Below are 19,764 nucleotides of genomic sequence, written 5' to 3'. Positions count from 1 at the left end.
TGTCTTGCATGTGTGCCTTGGTTGATCCTCCTCTATCTTTTATGTGATGAATGATGTATCTCCTTGACTCCCATGTCTTTGTTGAAGCCTCCTCACTATCAAGTTTTATTTCTCTAGTAGCTCACCTCGCCTTGACGTGTTAATAATATCTTTCTTCTTAACATCCTTTGGTTTCTTCATGTGGTAGAATTAGGTCTTGAGGATAGCTTGTAACTCCTTGAACACTTGAAGTATTCCAACACTTTAGAAGCACCTTGAGTCCTCCTCCACACCTTTGAAGTGTCCTCGATAATAATGAAACTTGAAGAGGTCGCCCTTGTCCTGACCTGGTCTCCCTCAAACTTGATTTTGTTGATCTGCAAAACAAAAAAAATATGATTAAGTATACATAATATATTTATTCTAACATAGCATTTCTTACCTTAAATCATTAACAAGAAGGAATTAGAATGAAATTCGCTCAAGATCCTCTCTAGGGACATGACCTATAGTGAAATTCACTCTGGACATATAGGAATTTCGCTCTGGACCCTTTGGAAGGGTCAGGAGCGAAATTGGTATTTTAGCTCAAATTTCATCATTTATTTGCATCAAATCTCTTCTCAAGGAAACAACACATTAATCCCTTCCCAACCATGCCATAGGAAAATAAATCTTAGTTTCAAACATAGAGCAAAATAGAGGTTTTAAGAATTTCGCTCTCGACCCTTTGGAAGGGTTAGGAGCGGAATTTGCATTTTAGGACAAATTATTCACATTTTGTGACCACAACTTACTCAAATGCATGCCTAAGGATGCCTTTAATCTCAATCAACACTAGGCTTGATGCAGAATTGGGAGCAAAATAGAGGTTTTAAGAGTTTCTCTCTGGACCCTTTGGAAGGGTTAGGAGCGAAATTTGCCATTTAGTCTTGATTCCATCATTTCCTTTGCTCAAATCCACCTTGCAAGGGAAATACACATCAATCTTCCTTCAAATATGCCATAGGGATAAGGTTCTTGGTCTCAAACAAGGAGCAGATAGAGGTTTTAAGAAATTTCCTTATATCCTTCTTCTTTCTTATACTTTAAGTTATATTCCATATATATTATTAGGATGTTTGAGAGTGGTTTCGGACCTTGCAGGAGTTATAATGCAAAATCTAGTTTTTGGAAGATTCTTCAATTTTCCAGACTTAGTCAAATTTCAAGATCAGGATGACATTCCAAACTTAGCCAAATTTCAAGATCAGGATGACATTCCACACTTAGCCAAATTTCAGGACATTTGAGGATCAGGATGACATTCCAGACTTCTCAAGTTGTATTCGCTTTGTCCTTGATGTAAGGGATGGAACCTAGGAGGACATTATGCATTCAACCAAGGTTTCATTTAGCAACTTGAAGTGCGATCGAATAGTACACCAAAAATCATCCTAGGAATGATCTAAATAATCCCTAATCACTCAATTGACCTGACTTCTTGAGGAGATCCACCTGACTCAAGCAGAGCCTGCTATCCTAATGAGCCCCCTGGTGACCCTTTGATGCAAAGACTAATAGACAAGACCAGGCAACCAAGCAAACTAAACTAACCCTAGAAAGCAAAAAGGTAGGGGTCCCCATTTGCAATGGGGCGATGTGTGAATACATCACAACAAGACCCTATATTGGAATTTCTACAACCATAACCTTATTGCATTTCATTGCTGAGTAGTTGTAAAGTCCTATTTAATTCAAAATGATCTGATACTTAATTTAAGTTAGTTGACAGTGACAGAGCCTTGTGGTACTCTTTCTGTTGGGCTCTTTGGTTGTTTCTATATCTGTGTTGTTTGAATAAATTTTTACCTTTCTTTCTAATGAAATTGATCTTTCTAATTAATTTTGGGTAGTATATATATTTATGGTTTGTCATTTAGTTGTTAGTTAATTATTAGATTTTATTTTGTAAATTAATATTTTTCTATTAATAAATGATTTTTTTCATTAATCTAGATATTCATCTAATCTGAAAGGATGAATCAATTAAAATATTTAAATTTTTGAGAGTTAAGTATCTTTATTTATTATTTTAATTTAAACATTTATTTGAATAGTCAATCCCAAATCTTAATCATAAATGCCAGCTTTTAGACTAAAACTATGTGTACTGTGTAGATACAAGCTTTTGGATTAAAATTGTGTGTATATTGTATACATGCAAGCTTTTAGATTAAAATTGTGTGTATATTGTGTATATGCAAGCTTTTGGATTAAAATTGTATGAATTTTGTCTAGATACAAACTTTTTGAATTAAAACTGTGTATTGAAGGCACTTTTCATTCAGCGTTTCAAATCATTCTCAATAATTAAAAATAATAATAATATTATATTAATACTAAAATATCTATTTTCAAAAGAGATACGAAAAGATACATTGTCAAGGTGTCTACTCAACTTCCATAAAAATGCAATAGAAATAGAAAACAGGCACCAAGATAATGATATCTCTTGATAAGAGCATACAAGAGTTTTTCATAGGAGTGTAAAACACTATGTCCAGAGATTCACCTTTCAGTCCTTCAAGAATTTCAAGGTCCGTAGTGGACTTGTGAAGAATTTGAGTGAATTTGCAGTCTGTGAAGTGTTTGTTTGTCAGTTGGAAAGATCCAGCCAATAAAGATGCTTGCATTAGGGTTTGCAGCCCCAGTGGGTGCTGGAGGAGAGGAGTTCAAAGCGCGAATAACACCATATGTGATCATAGCACGTATAATAGCAACAAGTGGAGGACTGATGTTTGGCTACGATATTGGAATTTCAGGAGTGACGTCCATGAACGATTTCCTAGAGAAACTTTTCCTTGTATAGGAAAAAGAATGAGATCCAAGACAATAATAATCCTTACTATAAATATGACAATCAGGGGCTTCAATTGTTTACTTCATCTCTCTATCTGGCTAGTCTGATAGCAACATTCTTTGCCTCATATACAACCTGAGTATGGGGCCGGAAGCCAACCATGCTAATTGTAGACATATTTTTTGTGATTGGAGTAGTGTTAAACGCGACAGCTCAAGATCTGGGCATGCTTATCATTAGTAGAATTATACTTGGATGTGGAGTTGGATTTGCTAATCAGGCGGTTCCTCTTTTCCTCTTAGAGATTGCACCCACCAGAATCAGAGGGGGTAAATATTCTCTTCCAGTTGAATGTTACAATAGGCATTCTGTTTGCTAACTTGGTGAACTATGGAACTAAAAAAATTAGGCCTTGGGGATGGAGGCTTTCACTGGGTATAGCAGGAATTCCTGCTCTTCTTTTTACAGTGGGTTCCATATTTATAGTAGAAACACCCAATAATTTGATTGAAAGGGGATTCCTGGAAGAGGGCAAGGTTGTATTGAGAAAAATTAGAGGAACCAACAATGTGGATCCAGAATTCATTGAATTAGTAGAGGTCAGCAGAATAGCTGCATCAGTTAAACATCCATTCAGAAATCTTCTGAAGCGCAGAAACAGGCCTCAGTTAATCATAACAGTGTGCCTACAATTGTTTCAGTAGTTTAAAGAACTATCTTGGATGCTACTAGAAAAATGATAATGGAAGCTAATCTACCTCATATCTATTGGAGAGAAACAATTAGTACAGTGGTTTACACATTCAACAAAGTACATATCAAAGGAGAAACCAGTAAGACACCTTATGAATTATGGTTTGACAATACACCTGCATTTAAGTATTTCAGAATTTTTGGTAGTAAATGTTACATCAAGAGAGATGAAACTATTAAGAAATTTGATCCTAGAAATGATGAAGGCATATTTCTTGGTTATTCTAATGAAAGAAAAACATATAGATGTTATAACAAGAGATTGCAGAGAATAGTGGAGAGTACTAATGTCAAAGTAAATGAGTTGAGTAAAAGTCAAATCAGAACTTATGAGAAGGAACCAGCAGTGGAAATAATTATATCTAAACCAGTAGCACCTCTACCGGAACAAAGAGTTGAACTAGTTACTCCAGCAACATCGGAGAATTCTATAGTAACTGAAGAATAGGGAAGAGGAACAGAGAGTCAGAAGACTCCTAGGTATGTGAGATTGAATCATTTTGAAGATCAAATCATTGGGGATAAGAGCAAAAGTGATGAAAAGAAGAAGACTGACCACTAATGAGGTATGTTTAATTTCACAAGTTGAATCGGTATCAGTAATTGAAGCATGTAAAGATGAATTTTGGTTAAAAGCCATGGAAGAAGAATTAGATCAGATTGAGAAAAATAACACATGGACTTTGGTTCCCTTGCCTAAAAATAAAAATGTTATTGGAACTAAATGGGTTTTTAGGAATAAATTGAATGAGGATGGTAAAGTTATAAAGATTAAGGCTAGATTGGTTTGTAAAGGATATTTTCAGAAGGAAGAAATTGATTATGGAGAAACTTTTGCACTAGTAGCTAGGATTGAAGCTATAAGATTATTTTTTGCCTATGTTGCTTACAAAAACTACAAAGTTTATTAGATGGATGTTAAATGTGCATTATTGAATGGGGATCTTGATGAGGAAGTTTATATTGAGCAACCTAATGGTTTTTTGCTATCAGATGATACTAATATGGTTAGTGGGTTAAGGAAAGCTTTATATGGATTGAAACAAACACCTAGAGCTTGGTATGCAAGGTTGGCTAAATATCTTTTGAAGCTTGGTTTTACTAAGGGGTAGTGCTGACAGTAATTTATATTATAAAATCACTGATGATGACATACTGCTTGTTGAAGTATTTGTTGATGATATTATTGTTGGTATTATGGATCACTTCATCATGTGTTGCATTGGTTTTGTCATTGATGTCAACACTTATCTTTTTGGAGGTCTACATTATTGATTTGACACTCTGGTTATATTGGTTTGTTGATGAACCGACACATTGTGGTCCCGGTATGGATATTGGCTTATGCACAGTTACCGGCATATGTTTCATCGACAGTTCAGGAAGTTGATGATGACTTGCTATCATTTGGAGATCATTTGGTTATGGCAAAGACATGGATTGGATGTTTGCATTTAGTGTTTTGCATATTGGATTGATTGGGTTCACATATTTTCCTTGACCGGTAGATAGGTCCAGGTTATAAATATAAGAAACCATGTTCTAGATCAGCACGACTCATTTTGGAAATGATTTATTGATTAGATAATGTGTAAATGTATTGAGGCTAACATATTGTATTACACCAAGACTTATTTTTGTTGGCATTTTGGCACTAAGTTGTCATTGATGTCGACCGGCATGATGAATATTCATATAAGGGTGAGCATAAACACTGAAGGCCTACCGATATAGTGTGCTCTACCGGCTAAACAAAAGAAGAAAGCTCTACCAGCAAAGGGATGTACTTGTATATGTTTGTCGGACCAACTATGTATTAGTGGGTCATGTCTTGATCATTGTAATGTCATGTGAAGCAGAGGTGGCAAATGTGTTGTGGTTGGTAAAGCCTCATCGACAGGGTCATTGAAATAGATAACCACCATTAATGAAGGAGCCACAAATCACATGATTGAATCTGACTGATTGCGGCTCGAGGAAGAAGGAATGACAGAGGAAGATTAGGGAGTAGTTGGTGCCTGAATCAATGCAAAGGAAATCCAATTCAGGAAGTCCTCAAAAAGGAAACTACTAAAACACTTTATGTGTCAAATGATTTCATGACAAAAGATCTGATTTGAGATTGCCACTGCCAAAAAATATGTGTTGGATAATGGAAACCATGTACAAGTGCATCCTTGAAGGACAGGTGATCGATCCAAGATAGGTGGGATTTGGATTTCATGAAGATTGTGTCAGAAAGAGGAAACCCTTACCGCTAAGGTTTTTGAATTGTGTTCTGGCGGGAAAACATGGGATAAGAAATAAGAGCTGAAGACAGAACATGTGGAGTGGGAGTAGAAGGAGAAGAAAAGAGAGAGTGAGAAAGTATATGGATTCCGAGCCATAAAGAGAGTTATCAGAAAATTGCAGTGTGCGTGAGCAAGCATACTGGTGAGAGGATTCTACTGACAAAACTATAATCCTGTAGTTGAGCCTAACTAGCAAGGTGTGGCAGATCATGCAGCATCCAAGTGTGACACAGTATGTTGAGAGACTATGTGTGAGAGGGAGAGAAAGATAACAGAGGTCGAGAATCAGAGAGAGTAATCTCACAATCGACGGTGTGAGATTCAGTGAAGGAGAAAAGACTGTCAACCGACAAAGAGTTATTTGATTAAAGAGTTGCAGAATTCTTTTGCAACAAGAAGCCTTAATTGTATTCAAATAGTATTTCAATATACATCACCAAGTGGAAGCTTGGTGCAGGGGTTGGTGCTCCTTGGGTTGGTGCCCTAAAAGTGCAGGGGTTGGTGCCTAAAATCTTTGTAAGTCGGTGTTTTACCTATGAGGCTGGATTGGAGTAGTAGACTCCAGCAACTTTTCTCACCGAGGTTTTTCCCATATTGGGTTTTCCTCATAAATCTGGTGTTGTGAAGTTACTTGTGTGTGAATGATTTCTTTGGCCTTCTTTCTTGTATTATTGATATGATTGTTTGGTAGTTAAGTGAATAACTGATATTCTGAGGTTAGATTTGAAAAGAAAAAAGGTTAGGAACCATTGATTCACCCCCCCTCTCAGTGGTATTCTGTGTTGAACAATTGGTATTAGAGCCTAGGTTCTCAATTATCTGTAAACCTTGGGTAGATTATGGACTTTGAACACAATGGTAAGAAGTGAGTCTGCTTCCTCAAAAGCCCCCATGTTTGATGGATCCAACTATACCTTTTGGAGCAGAAGAATGGATACATATATTTCATCTCTTGGTTTTGATAAGTTGATGTCGATCAAGAATGGGTATGTCATTCCTAATACTCCTCCCTCTGATCCGTATGAAAAAAATGAGTATGAGAATAATCCAAAGGCAAAACATGCTATATTGAGTGGATTGTTCGATAATGAATTTGTCAAAGTCATGCATTGTGTTTTAGCAAAGGAAACATGGGACATTTTGCAGAGGTTGTTTGAGGGAGATACAAAAGTCAAAGAAGCTAAGCTGCAAACACTAAGGGGTCAACTTGAAAGCATCAAAATGAAAGATGATGAAAGGATTGCAGACATTCTTCATAGATTTGATGAGACTATGAATACTATTAGAGGACTTGGAGAAGAGATTGCAGATGAGATTCTTGTCAAGAAGATACTTAGATCTCTCACTCCTAAATATTATACTAAGGTGTCAGCCATAGAAGAAGCCAAGGATCTTAAGACTTTTACAATGGATGAGATATTTGGCTCTCTGACAGCCTATGAGATAAGAACAATCGATGATACTTCCTCAAGGAAAGAAGAAGAATTCAACATCACCAAAAAGGGCAAAGAATCCGCTACTCATAAAGAATCTAGTGAAGACTCCGATGTAGAAGTAGCAAACTTTATCAGGAAGCTCAAAAGAGGATCCAAGTAGTACAAAGGAAAGATACCACTTAAATGCTTCAACTGTGGAAAGGTAGGATACTTTGCTGCAAATTGTTCTCACAAAGAAACCAGTGGAGATGAGTCAAGAGAGTTCGAAAGATTTGTCGACAAAGAAAGAGAAAGGAATGACTACTAGTAGGGAAAGAGAGGTTACTAGAACCAGAATAGTCTATATACCATTGAGGATGACACAATAGATGACGAAGATACATCAAAAAATGATTACCATGAGAATGACAGAAAAGTCAATCTCTTCATGGCACTTGATAGACTAGCTGATGAAGATGAGGAAGAAGAGGATATTGAAGCTGAAGTGGATTTGGAGAGAAAACTTATTAGTGCTCTTGAAGAATTGAGTAAAACAAGAAGATAACTCAAGAGGGTTAATCTTGTTGCAGTAGATGAACAAGATCTCTTGAAGCAATCTCTAGATGAGTCCGGTCAAGTCATATCTGACTTGAAACTATAGCTGGAAGAAACTAAGTGGATTTGTGAAGCTACAACTTCTGATTTGACAAAGAAAGAAAAGGAGCATCAAGAGCTAGAAGCAGAGATATTAAAGCTTAGAAAGGAGATTGAAGAAAGTAAGGAAGAAATAAAAGTAAGGAGCAATTATGAAGCCAATACTGAGGCCTTAGATAAGATGTTGAGCAAACAAAAGTAATCCAAAGACACCGGTGGCTTAGGCTTTGAAGAAGGTCAAAGTTCAACCCACAAAGATAGATCCGGCAAAGAAATAATGTTCACCTTTTCAGTTAAAGGTGAATAAAAGAAGACATTCACTGTAAGCAAGGATGTCGGCAAAAAGACATATACAGATGCTGTTGGAAATCACCACTCAAATCAGAGTGTAGCAATGAACCGGAGGACACACTTCTCGCACCAATATGCAGACCCAAGGAGAAATGAAATAATTGACCGTGAAGGATTCACAAGATTTAACAACATGAGGGGAAGACCCCCAATGAGGCAATTCCATTCAAGACCAAGACAACCTAACCAATATGTTTCAAACTTTCATGGTTATTGTTAACAGTGTAACAAATTTGGGCACATAATAGCTGATTGTACGTTAATCAATAAGCCCTCTATGAGTTATGAAAGTAGAAATTCATTTAATCCACTCCAAAATATGAATGTTGTCTGCTATCAGTGCAATGGATATGGTCATAAGAGTTTTGATTGTAGGAAGAATAAACCAGTACCCTACAATAATTTTAAGGACGTCCTCTTAAATGAAAATGTAAAATGCTATAACTGTCAAGAATTTGGACACATATCAAAATTATGCAAAAACAGGAAGATCAGGCAGATGAAGGAAAATCCGGATCATGAGCTGGTAACTGAACTTGAGCTCAATATAGCAGCTGACAAGAAGAAGGAAATCAAACCATTTTGGGTTGAGAATGAAAAAGAAAAGGCAGAATCAAGTCTCATAGTACAAACTGTCTTACATGCTGAAAGGAAAAATCTATGGGTGGTAGATAGTGGTTGTTCAAACCATATGACTGGTGACAAAAAGAAATTCTTTAAACTTGAAGATTGGAATGGTGGATTAGTAAGATTTGGAGACAATTCCTCCATCAAAATAAAGGGAAAAGGAACTCTAAGCATCAATGGAAAACTGAAGGCACATGATGTATATTATGTGGAAGACCTAAAGCATAATCTACTAAGTGCGAGTTAGATGTGTGACAAATGTTTTAAATTCACCTTTGACTCAACCGGTTGCCAGATAAAGAAAGACAGTGCCGGTAAAGTTGTGGCAGAAGGAAAGAGAATAGATGAAAACGTTTATAATCTAAAGGAATTCTATGAGTCCCAATGTATGTTAGGACAAGTAGATGAAAGTTGGTTGTGGCACAGAAGATTAGGACACATAAATTTTGAAAACTTAGTTTTAGTAAGCAAGAAGGGGTGTGTGAGGAATATTCCACCCATCATCAAGCCGGTAAACACATTTTGTGATGAATGTATAAAAGGTAAGAAAACTAAAGTGAGTTTCAGTACAAAGGAACACAACACCTCAAGACCACTTGAAATTGTGCATATAGATTTGTGTGGTCCAACTCAGACAAGAGCACTTGTAGGTGAAAGAAACTTTATGCTCTTCATTAATGACTACTCAAGAATGACATGGGTCACCTTTTTGCAAAATAAATCACAAGCTTTTGAAAGATTCAAGATCTTTCAAAAGATGGTGGAAAAGGAAAGTGGGTATAGATTAAATTGCCTAAGATCAGATAGGGGTGGAGAGTTCACATCAAATGAATTTGAAGATTGTTGTGAAAAACATGGAATTAGAAGGCAATACTCTACTCCTAGGACACTAGAGCAAAATTGTGTGTTAGAAAGGAAGAACAAGATAGTCAAGGAGATGGCTAGAACCATGTTAAATGAGGCCAGTCTTCCGAACACATGTTGGAAAGAAGTTGTTCATACTACTGCATATACTTTGAACTGGGTTCAATTAAGAACAAACAACAAAATGACACCTTATGAGTTGTGGTATGATCGAAAGCCATCAGTCAAATACTTCAAAGTATTTGGAAGCAAGTGCTTTATCAAGAAAGATATGGATGGTTTAGGAAGTTTTGACTCCAGGAGTGATGAAGGAATCTTCCTTGGCTAATCATTTAATAGCAAAGCCTACAAATGCTACAATAAAAGAGTAAGAAGAGTAGTTGAGAGTGTGCATGTAAAAGTTGATAAAGATATGCACAAAGGATGTCAACCACGGGTTAACTGATATGATGACTCAAGTGATGAACATGATGAAGTCCAGTCAGATATTGAACCAGAGGTAGCATCCAAGAAGGTCCCCAACCGATATGTACAGTTGAATCACCCAGAAGAGCAAATTTTGGGAAATATGAGTGATGGTGTGCAGACTAGAAGAAGACTTGCTCGGAATGATGAACAAGTCAATCTATGCCTCATGACTGAAGTTGAACACAAAACATTCAATAAGGCTAGTAAAAGACAAGAATGGATGGATACCATGCAAGAAGAACTACACCAGATTGAGAAGAACAAGACTTGGGAATTAGTCCCTAGACCAGAAGACAAGAACATCAGTGGCACAAAATGGGTATATCAGAATAATATGAATGAAGAAGGTAATATTGTTTGGCATAAAGCTAGACTAGTGTGCAAGGGATACTCTCAGGTAGAGGGAATTGACTTTGAAGAAACATTTGCACTGATAGCTAGATTAGAAGCAATTAGAATGTTTCTAGCCTTCTCTGCCTACAAAGTTTATAAAGTATACTAAATGGATGTAAAATCTTCCTTTCTAAATAAAAATTTGGAAGAAGAAGTGTACATGGCGCAACTGGAAGGGTTTCTGCTACATGATGATGAGTCATTTGTGTGCAGGTTGAAGAAGGCCTTGTATGGTATAAAGCAAGCTCCTAGAGCATGGTATTCAAGATTAGATCAGTACCTAAAGGAGCAGGGATTCAAAAAGGGGAGTGCACATAGCAATTTATACATAAAGAAAGATGGGAACCACATGATCATTGTGATTGTGTATGTAGATGACATTATCTTTGGAGGCAACAAGGAAACTCTTTGTAAAGAATTTGCTAATCAAATGCAATCAGAATTTGAGATGTCAATGTTTGGTGAATTGACATACTTCCTTGGTCTGTAGATATTATAGCAAGATAAAGGAATATTTATCTCACAAGTCAAGTGTTCAAAGGAGATGCTGAAGAAATTCCAACTGGAAGATTGCAAACTAGTAAGTACCCCCATGGTGATCGGCAGCAAATTGAGCAAGAATGATTAATCACCGAAGGTGGATCAGACTCTATACAGATCCATGATAGGTAGTCTACTATATCTAACTACTTCAAGACCAGATATAGTTCAAGCAGTGTGCATAGTGTCCAGATTCTAAGCTGCACCAAAACAGTCACACATGAATGTTGTTAGCAAAATTTTTAGATATCTACAAGGAATGCTCAACTATGGCTTGTGGTATCCTAAACAAGGAGATTTTATCTTGGAAGCATACATTGATGCTGATTGGGAAGGATGCATTGATTATAGAAAGAGCACAAGTGGTGGTGCATTCTTTCTAGGTGACCAGTTGGTCTCATGGCATAGCAAGAAGCAGGACTCGGTCTCTCTATCTACTGTTGAAGCTAAGTACATTGTTGCTCTTAGATGCTTTGGATGAATCAGGCTCTCAAAGACATACAAGTGGACATTACTGATCCTATTCTCATCCAGTGTGACAATTAGAGTGCAATCAACATAGCAAAGAATCCAATCATGCATTCCAAAACAAAGCACATTGCTATAAAGTATCACTTTCTCAGAGAAAAGGTTGAAGGATAGGAGGTAAGGATGGATTATGTTCTAACTGATGAACAAGTAGCAAACATCTTCACCAAACCATTACCGGTAAGATCTTTTGAGTATCTCTAACACACGTTGCGAGTTGTGTCATTTGTTTAGGCATGTTTTATGTGGCTCAAGGGGAGCTGGTAGTGGTCAAAGTGGTAGTGCACAGTACCCTTTTTCATTGTGTGAAAGGGGGAGAAATGTACCGGTATAGAGTAAATCATGAGAAGTCCACATCAATACCAAAGGGGGAGATTGTTGGCATTTTCACACTAAGTTGTCTTTGATGTCAACCGATATGATGAATATTCATATAAGGGTGAGCATAAAGATTGAAGGCCTACTGGTATAGTGTGCTCTACTGGCTAAACAAAAGAATAAATATCTACCAGAAAAGGGATGTACCGGTATGTATTTTCTGGACCGACTGTGTGTTGGTGGGCCATGTTTTGATCGTTGTAATGTCATGTGGAGCAGAGGTGGCAAACGTGTTGTGGTTGGTAAAGCCTCATCGACAGGGTCGTTGAAATAGATAATCGCCATTAATGAAGGAGCCACAAATCATGGGATTGCATTTGACTGATTGCAGCTCAAAGAAGAAGGAATGAAAGAGGAAGATTAGGGAGTAGTTGGTGCCTCAATCAATGCAAAGGAAATCCGATTCAGGAAGTCTTCAAAAATAAAACTACTGAAACACTTTATGTGTCGACCGATTTCATGATAGAAGATCTGATTCGAGATTGCCACTTCTAGAAAATATGCGTTGGATAATGAAAACCATGTATAGGTGCATCCTTGAAGGATAGGTGATCGATCCAAGATAGGTGGGATTTGGATCTCATGAAGATTGTGTTGGAAAGAGGAAACCCTTACCGCTCAGGTTTTTGAATTGTGTTCTGGCGAGAAAACATGGGATAAGAAATAAGAGCTGAAGATAGAATGTGTGGAGTGGGAGTAGAAGGAGAAGAAAAGAGAAAGTGAGAAAGTAGATGGATTCTGAGCCATAAAGAGATTTTTGAGAAAATTGTAGTGTGCATGAGCAAGCATACTGGTGAGAGGATTCTACCGGCAGAACTATAATCTTGTAGTTGAGCCTAACCAACAAGGTGTGGCAGATCATCCAGCATCCAAGTGTGACATAGTATGTTGAGAGACTCTATGTGTGTGAGAGAGAAAGATAACAGAGGTCGAGAATTAGAGAGAGTAATCTCACAACCAGTGGTGTGAGATTCAGTGAAGGAGAAAAGAGTGTCAGCCGACAAAGAGTTATTTGATTAAAGATTTGCAGAATTCATTTGCAACATGAAGCCTTAATTGTATTCAAATAGTATTTCAATATACATCACCAAGTTGAATCTTGGTGTAGGGGTTGGTGCTCCTTGGGTTGGTACCCAGAATCTTTGTAAGTCAGTGTTTTATTTGTGAGGCTAGATTGGAGTAGTAGAATCCAACAACTTTTCTCATCGGGGTTTTTCCCATATTGGGTTTTCCTCATAAATTTGGTGTTGTGAAGTTACTTGTGTGTGAATGATCTCTTTGGCCTTCTTTCTTATATTACTAGTATGACTGTTTGGTAGTTAAGTGAATAAGTGATATTCTGAGGTTAGATCTGAAAAGCAAAAAGGTTAGGAACCACTAATTCACCCACCCTCTTAGTGGTATTTTGTGTTCAACAATCAACACGTCTCATTTTGGAAATGATTTATTGATTGGATAATGTGTAAATGTATTGAGGCCAACATATTGTATTACACCAAGACTTATTTTGTAATTAATTTAAATGTAATATCTTTTGGAAGCCAACCTAATGGTTAGGTCTTTGGTTTTGTATAAATAATTATAAGATCTTATTTGGAAGATGTGTGTATGTGTTGATATTATTGTGAAGAGAGAAAACAAGCAGATCCTTGTGCGAATCATGCAGATATCATCTTAAGGTTGAAGGAAAGAATGTTAAAGGTCATGAAGATGTTTAGTCCTCATGCGCAAAGCTTAAATTGGTACTGAACCTGACATTGAAGATGTTAAATTGAAGCAGTACATTGATTATTGGATTTAACCATCCAACTGTGTAGTCAGTGAGACTCCTAATTTTTCTGATTGAGCAGTAGTATTCACATAATATCTGCAGTAGTATCATTTGATTGTGCGTATGGTTTCCCACCGCGGTTTGTCCCCCTAGAGGGTTTCCACATCAAAATCTCTGTGTCATGTGTTGTGGATGTTGTTTTTCATTCTATTTCATGCATTAAGTTGCTTTTTGTTTCATGCTAATAATTGATGATTATTCTAGAATGTGTTGGGTTACTTTTCTTAGGGAGAAATCAGAAGCTTTTGAGAGATTCAAGATATACAAGGCAATGGTATAGAATGAAACCGACAAGAAAATCAAATGTTTGAGATCTGATCAAGGAGGATAATTCACATCTAGGGAATTCAATGCATATTGTGAAGAGAATGGAATCAAAAGGCAGCTATCAACACCCCAGACACCCCAACAGAATGGAGTTGTGGAAAGGAAGAACAATACTATACTGGATGCAGCAAGAACCATGTTAATGGAAGCAAATCTACCTCATATGTACTGGAGAGAAGCAGTAAATACAATAGTTTATACTTTCAATAGAGTTCACATCAAAGGTGAAACCAGTAAGACCCCTTATGAACTATGGTTTGGTCATATTCCTACTCTTAAATATTTCAAAATATTTGGAAGAAAATGCTATATTAGGATGGATGAGTCTATTGGCAAATTTGATCCTAGAAGTGATAAAGGAATATTTCTTGGTTTTTCAACTAGAAGCAAGGCATATAGATGTTATAATAAAAGATTGCAAAAATCATGAAAAGTACTAATGTGAAGATAGATGAACACTTTAGAGGAGAATCAAGATCTGAACCAGCAATAGAATTGATTATAAATCAGCCAACACAGATTGCAATAGAACATAATGAAAAACCAATCACACTGGCATCATCAGAGAACTCAACTATGACTGAAGAACAACATCCTGTGAATGGAAATCAGAAAAAACCCAAGTATGTAAGATTGAATCATTCAGAAAATCAAATAATTGGAAATAAAAATCAAGGTGTTATGGCAAGAGGAAGATTGGCAAATGAAGAGGTGTGTTTAATCTCTCAGGTTGAACCAACATCAGTTGTTGAAGCATGTAAAGATAAACATTGGATAAAAGCAATGGAGGAAGAATTATAATAGATTGAAAAGAATAATACTTGGACATTAGTTCCCCGACCTAAAGACAAAAATGTAATTGGAACTAAATGGGTATTTAAAAAATAAACTGAATGAAGATGGTGAAGTAATCAGAAACAAATCAAGATTAGTTTGTAAAGGTTATTCTCAGAAAGAAGGAATTGATCATAGTGAAACCTTTGCATCGGTAGCTAGAATTGAAGCAGTAAGACTATTTCTTGCATTTGTAGCTCACAAGAACTACAAGGTTTATCAGATGGATGTAAAATGTGCATTTTTTAATGGAGATCTTGAAGAAGAAGTTTACATTGAGTAGCCTGATGGATTTTCATTAACAGATGATAAGGATATGATTTGCAAATTAAGAAAAACTTTATATGGATTAAAGCAAGCTCCCAGAGAATGGTATGCTAGACTGGATAAATATCTTTTAAAGCTAGGATACACAAAAGGTAATGCTAACAATAATTTGTATTACAAAATTACCAATGATAACATTTTGATTATTGAATTATTTGTGGATGATATCATTTTTGGAGGAGAAGAAGAGTTATGCAAAGATTTTGCTAATAAGATGAAGGAAGAATTTTAAATGTCTATGATTGGAGAGATGAAATTTTTTCTAGGTTTGCAAATTTCTCAAACAGATAAAGGTATATTCATTTGTCAAACAAAATACTTGAAGGAAATTTTGAAGAAATTTGGAATAGAAAACTCCAAATTAGTAAGCACTCCTAGACTACAACTGATAAATTGACATCAAAGGATGATTCAACACCTATAAATCCAACAAGGTACAAATCTATGATTGGAGGGTTACTGTATTTGATACAAACTAGACCTGATATAATGAATCCAGTATGTATTATTTCAAGATTTCAAAGCAATCCTAAAGAAAATCATGAAACTGCAGTAAAAAGGATTTTTCGGTACCTGCAAGGCATAACAAATCTTGGTTTATGGTATCCTAAGGATGATAGTTTTGAGTTATGTACATATACAAATGCAAATTGGGAAGGAGATGTGGATGACAGAAAGAGTACCATTGGTGGTGCATTCTTTCTTGGCAGAAGATTAGTTTCATGGATCAACAAGAAGCAGACTTGTACATCATTATCTACAATAGAAGCAGAATATGTTGCAACAACAACTAATTGCACTCAGGTATTATGAATTAAGAAAATGTTGAAGGATATCAAGGTAAAATGTAATGAACCGGTAGTTATTTACTGTGACAACTCAGCAATAATAGATATATCAAAGAATCCGGTATTTCACTCTAAAACAAAGCATATTTCTATTAAGTATAATTTTCTAAAAGAAAACGTTGAAGCAAATGAAGTGAGATTGGTTTATGTGAACACTAAAGAGAAAATTGCAGATATTTTTACAAAGCCTTTGCCTACGGAAACATTTGAATATCTCAGAGAGAAGCTTGGGGTAATCACCCCACCAATAGAGACTTAAATGATGCAGATTTGCATCAAACCAGAAGGGACTAACAAAAAAATCTTTTTCCGGTTTGATGAAGGACAGCTACTACTTAGGGGGAGTAGTTAGCTGCATGTTATGTTCTGATTTTGATTTTTAATTGATTTGGCATTTGATGTCAAAAGGGGAGAGATGTCTATAGAAAAAATTATACTTTGAATATTGGGGAGAGATGTATTTTAGTTTTGGTTATATTGTTTATGTTTTTTCTACAAAACTTTGTGTTGATCTATTTAGGGGGAGATTGTTGGCATTTTGTTTGGGAGATTGTTGGTATTATGGATGACTTCATCATGTGTTGCATTGGTTTTGTCATTGATGTCAACACTTATCTTTCTGGAGGTCTACATTGTTGATTTGGCACTCTAGTTATATTGGTTTGTTGATGAACTAACACATTGTGGTCCCGATATGGATATTGGCTTATGCACAGTTACCGGTATATGTTTCACCAGTAGCTCTGGAAGTTGATGATGACTTGCTATCATCTGGAGATCATTTGGTTATGTCAAAGGCATGGATTGGATGTTTGCATTCGGTGTTTTGCATATTGGACTGATCGGGTTCACATATTTGCCTTGACCGATAGATAGGTCCAGGTTATGAACCGGTATAGGAAAACATGTTCCAGATTAGCACGAATCATTTTGGAAATGATTTATTGATTGGATAATGTGTAAATGTATTGAGGCTGACATATTGTATTACACAAGGACTTATTTTGTAATTGATTTAAATGTAATATCTTTTAGAATCCGACCTAATGGTTAGGTCTTAGGTTTTGTATAAATAATTGTAAGATCTTATTTGGAAGAAGTGTGTGTATGTGTTGAGATTATTGTGAAGAGCGAAAACAAATAGATCCTTGTGTGAATCATGCAGATATCATCTAAAGGTTGAAGGAAAGAATGTTAAAGGTCATGAAGGTGTTTAGTCCTCATGCCCAGAGCTTAAAATGGTACTGAATCCGAAATTAAAGATGCTAAATTGAAGCAGTACATTGATTATTGGATTTAATTATCCAATTGTGTAGTCAGTGAGACTCCTAATTTTGTTATTGAGTAGTGAGCTCTAGACAGTTGGCCTTTTTGTATGTGCATATCCCATTATTGTATTCACATACTATCTGTAGTAGTATCATCTGATTGTGGGTAAGGTTTCCCACCATGGTTTTTCCCCCTACAGGGTTTCCACATCAAAATCTTTGTGTCATATGTTGTGGATGTTGTTTTTCTTTCTATTTCATGCATTAAGTTGTACCAGTATTATTATAACTGTTAATCTATTTTACCAGCACTAATTTTTAAGTTGGAGTAATTTGTTTTGGGTGGCAATTTATTGACAACTGATTCACCCCCCCCCCCCCCATCCCCTCTTAGTTTTCCTTCCCAGTTCCTAACAATTATTTTTGGAGGTGAAGATAAATTATGCATAGAATTTTCTAAGAACATGGAGAAAGAATTTGAGATGTTTATGATTGGTGAGATGAAATTTTTCTTGGTTTGCAAATTACTCATACTGACAAAGGTATTTTTATCTGTCAAACTAAGTATGCTAAGGAATTATTGAATAAATTTGATAGGAGAGATCATAAACTGATAAGTATGCCTATGGTTACAAGTGATAAATTTACAAGGAAAGATGTTTCTACATCGATAAATCCTACAAGATACAAATCTATGATTGGAGGTCTACTTTATTTGACTCAAACTAGGCTTGACATTATGAATGTTGTTTATATTGTTTCAAGATTTCAGAGTGATCCTAGAGAAAATCATGAGATGGCAGTGAAAAGGATTTTTAGATACTTGCAAGGTACATCAGAATATGGTTTGTGGTATCCTACGGATGATAACTTTCTTTTATGTGCATATACAGATGCTGATTGGGCTAGAGATGTTGATGATTGGAAAAGTACTTATGGTTGAGCTTTCTTTCTTGGAAAGAAGATGGTTTCATGGACCGGCAAGAAATAATCATGTACTTCTTTATCTACTATGGAAGCTTAGTATGTTGTCGCTTCTATCAATTGTACACAAGTTTTATGAATGAAGCAAATGTTGAAGGATATAAAGATGAATTGTAATGCACCAGTAGTTATTCATTGTGATAACTCTGCTGCTATTGATATATCAAATAATCCGGTATCTCACTCTAAGACAAAGCACATATCTATCAAGTACAACTTTTTAAAGGAGAAGGTGGAAGCAAATGAAGTAAAACTGGTTTATGTAAACACTAAAGAACAGATTGCAGATATTTTCACTAAACCTTTATCCAAGGAATCATTTGAGTACCTGAGAGACAGATTGGGGGTTTCTGCCCCTCTCACAAAGACTTGATTGATGTGGTTTGGCATCAATCCGGTATGCATTCTCAGAGATACTATTCATTTTGAAATTGATGTGGGGTTCTATTGCTTAGGAGGAGTAGTCATCTTTGAGATTTAGAGGCTTTTACTTTGATATTTTGTCAGATTTTTGGCAATAATTTCAAAGGGGGGGAGATAGTGATGTGAAAAACAATTTTAGAACTTTACAGAGATATTATTCACAAAGGGAGAGTTATTGATATTTAGAGCTACATGCAGGAGATTTTTGGTTTTCTTCCATAGGGGGAGACTTGTTTGGCATTTCTTGGTACTTAGATGTTTTTCACCTCTAGTGTTGCCATCATTTCTTGGTAGGTTGAGTATTTTTTGTTTCACTTGCATCCAACATGATCTAGTTGACTCCAGTACAATCTGGTAATGGAATTGACTTGTTCATGATGCGTATACTCATATTGGATCTGTTGGTTTTGGTCTAGTGATTTAATGCTATCCTACTTACTTAGAAGATTGGTTTCTGGTTTCGGCAAGGGTTTCACCAATGGAGCTTTTTGGTGGAGATCTTTGATGCATTGCATAATTAGTGTTGGTACAGCTTTTGGTGTATTTTTAGGTTGCTATTTGTGATCATGTTCGAGACTTGGCATTTGGTGATCATTGCTAAAGCATGTGGACCTAAACTTGGTTCCCATTGTTCTACGTTATGGACCAAGATTGATGAAACATGTGGATATGACCTATTGTTCTATTTCTGGGATGTCTTATGTGTGGATATTATTTGTTTTGGTCTAAAGCCGAAATGGTTTGTAATTATGTAATTGGTTTATTGTTTAGTGGCAGACCTGATTGTTTATGGTCCAAGGTTTGTATAAATAATATGTAAGATCTCATGGTAGATCATC

At 36.1% G+C, this 19,764-nt stretch overlaps 1 pseudogene; it reads left to right on the top strand.

Moving 5' to 3' along the window:
- Positions 1-2,644: 2,644 nt before the first annotated feature.
- Positions 2,645-3,525, top strand: LOC131037310 (sugar transport protein MST4-like; annotated as a pseudogene).
- The last annotated feature ends 16,239 nt before the right edge of the window (positions 3,526-19,764 follow it).

Source organism: Cryptomeria japonica, chromosome 3 (assembly GCF_030272615.1).
Source record: "Cryptomeria japonica chromosome 3, Sugi_1.0, whole genome shotgun sequence".
NCBI classification, from domain to species: domain Eukaryota; kingdom Viridiplantae; phylum Streptophyta; class Pinopsida; order Cupressales; family Cupressaceae; genus Cryptomeria; species Cryptomeria japonica.
The sequence above is the reverse complement of the archived record's forward strand: the minus strand, read 5'-3'. Positions and strand labels throughout refer to the sequence as shown.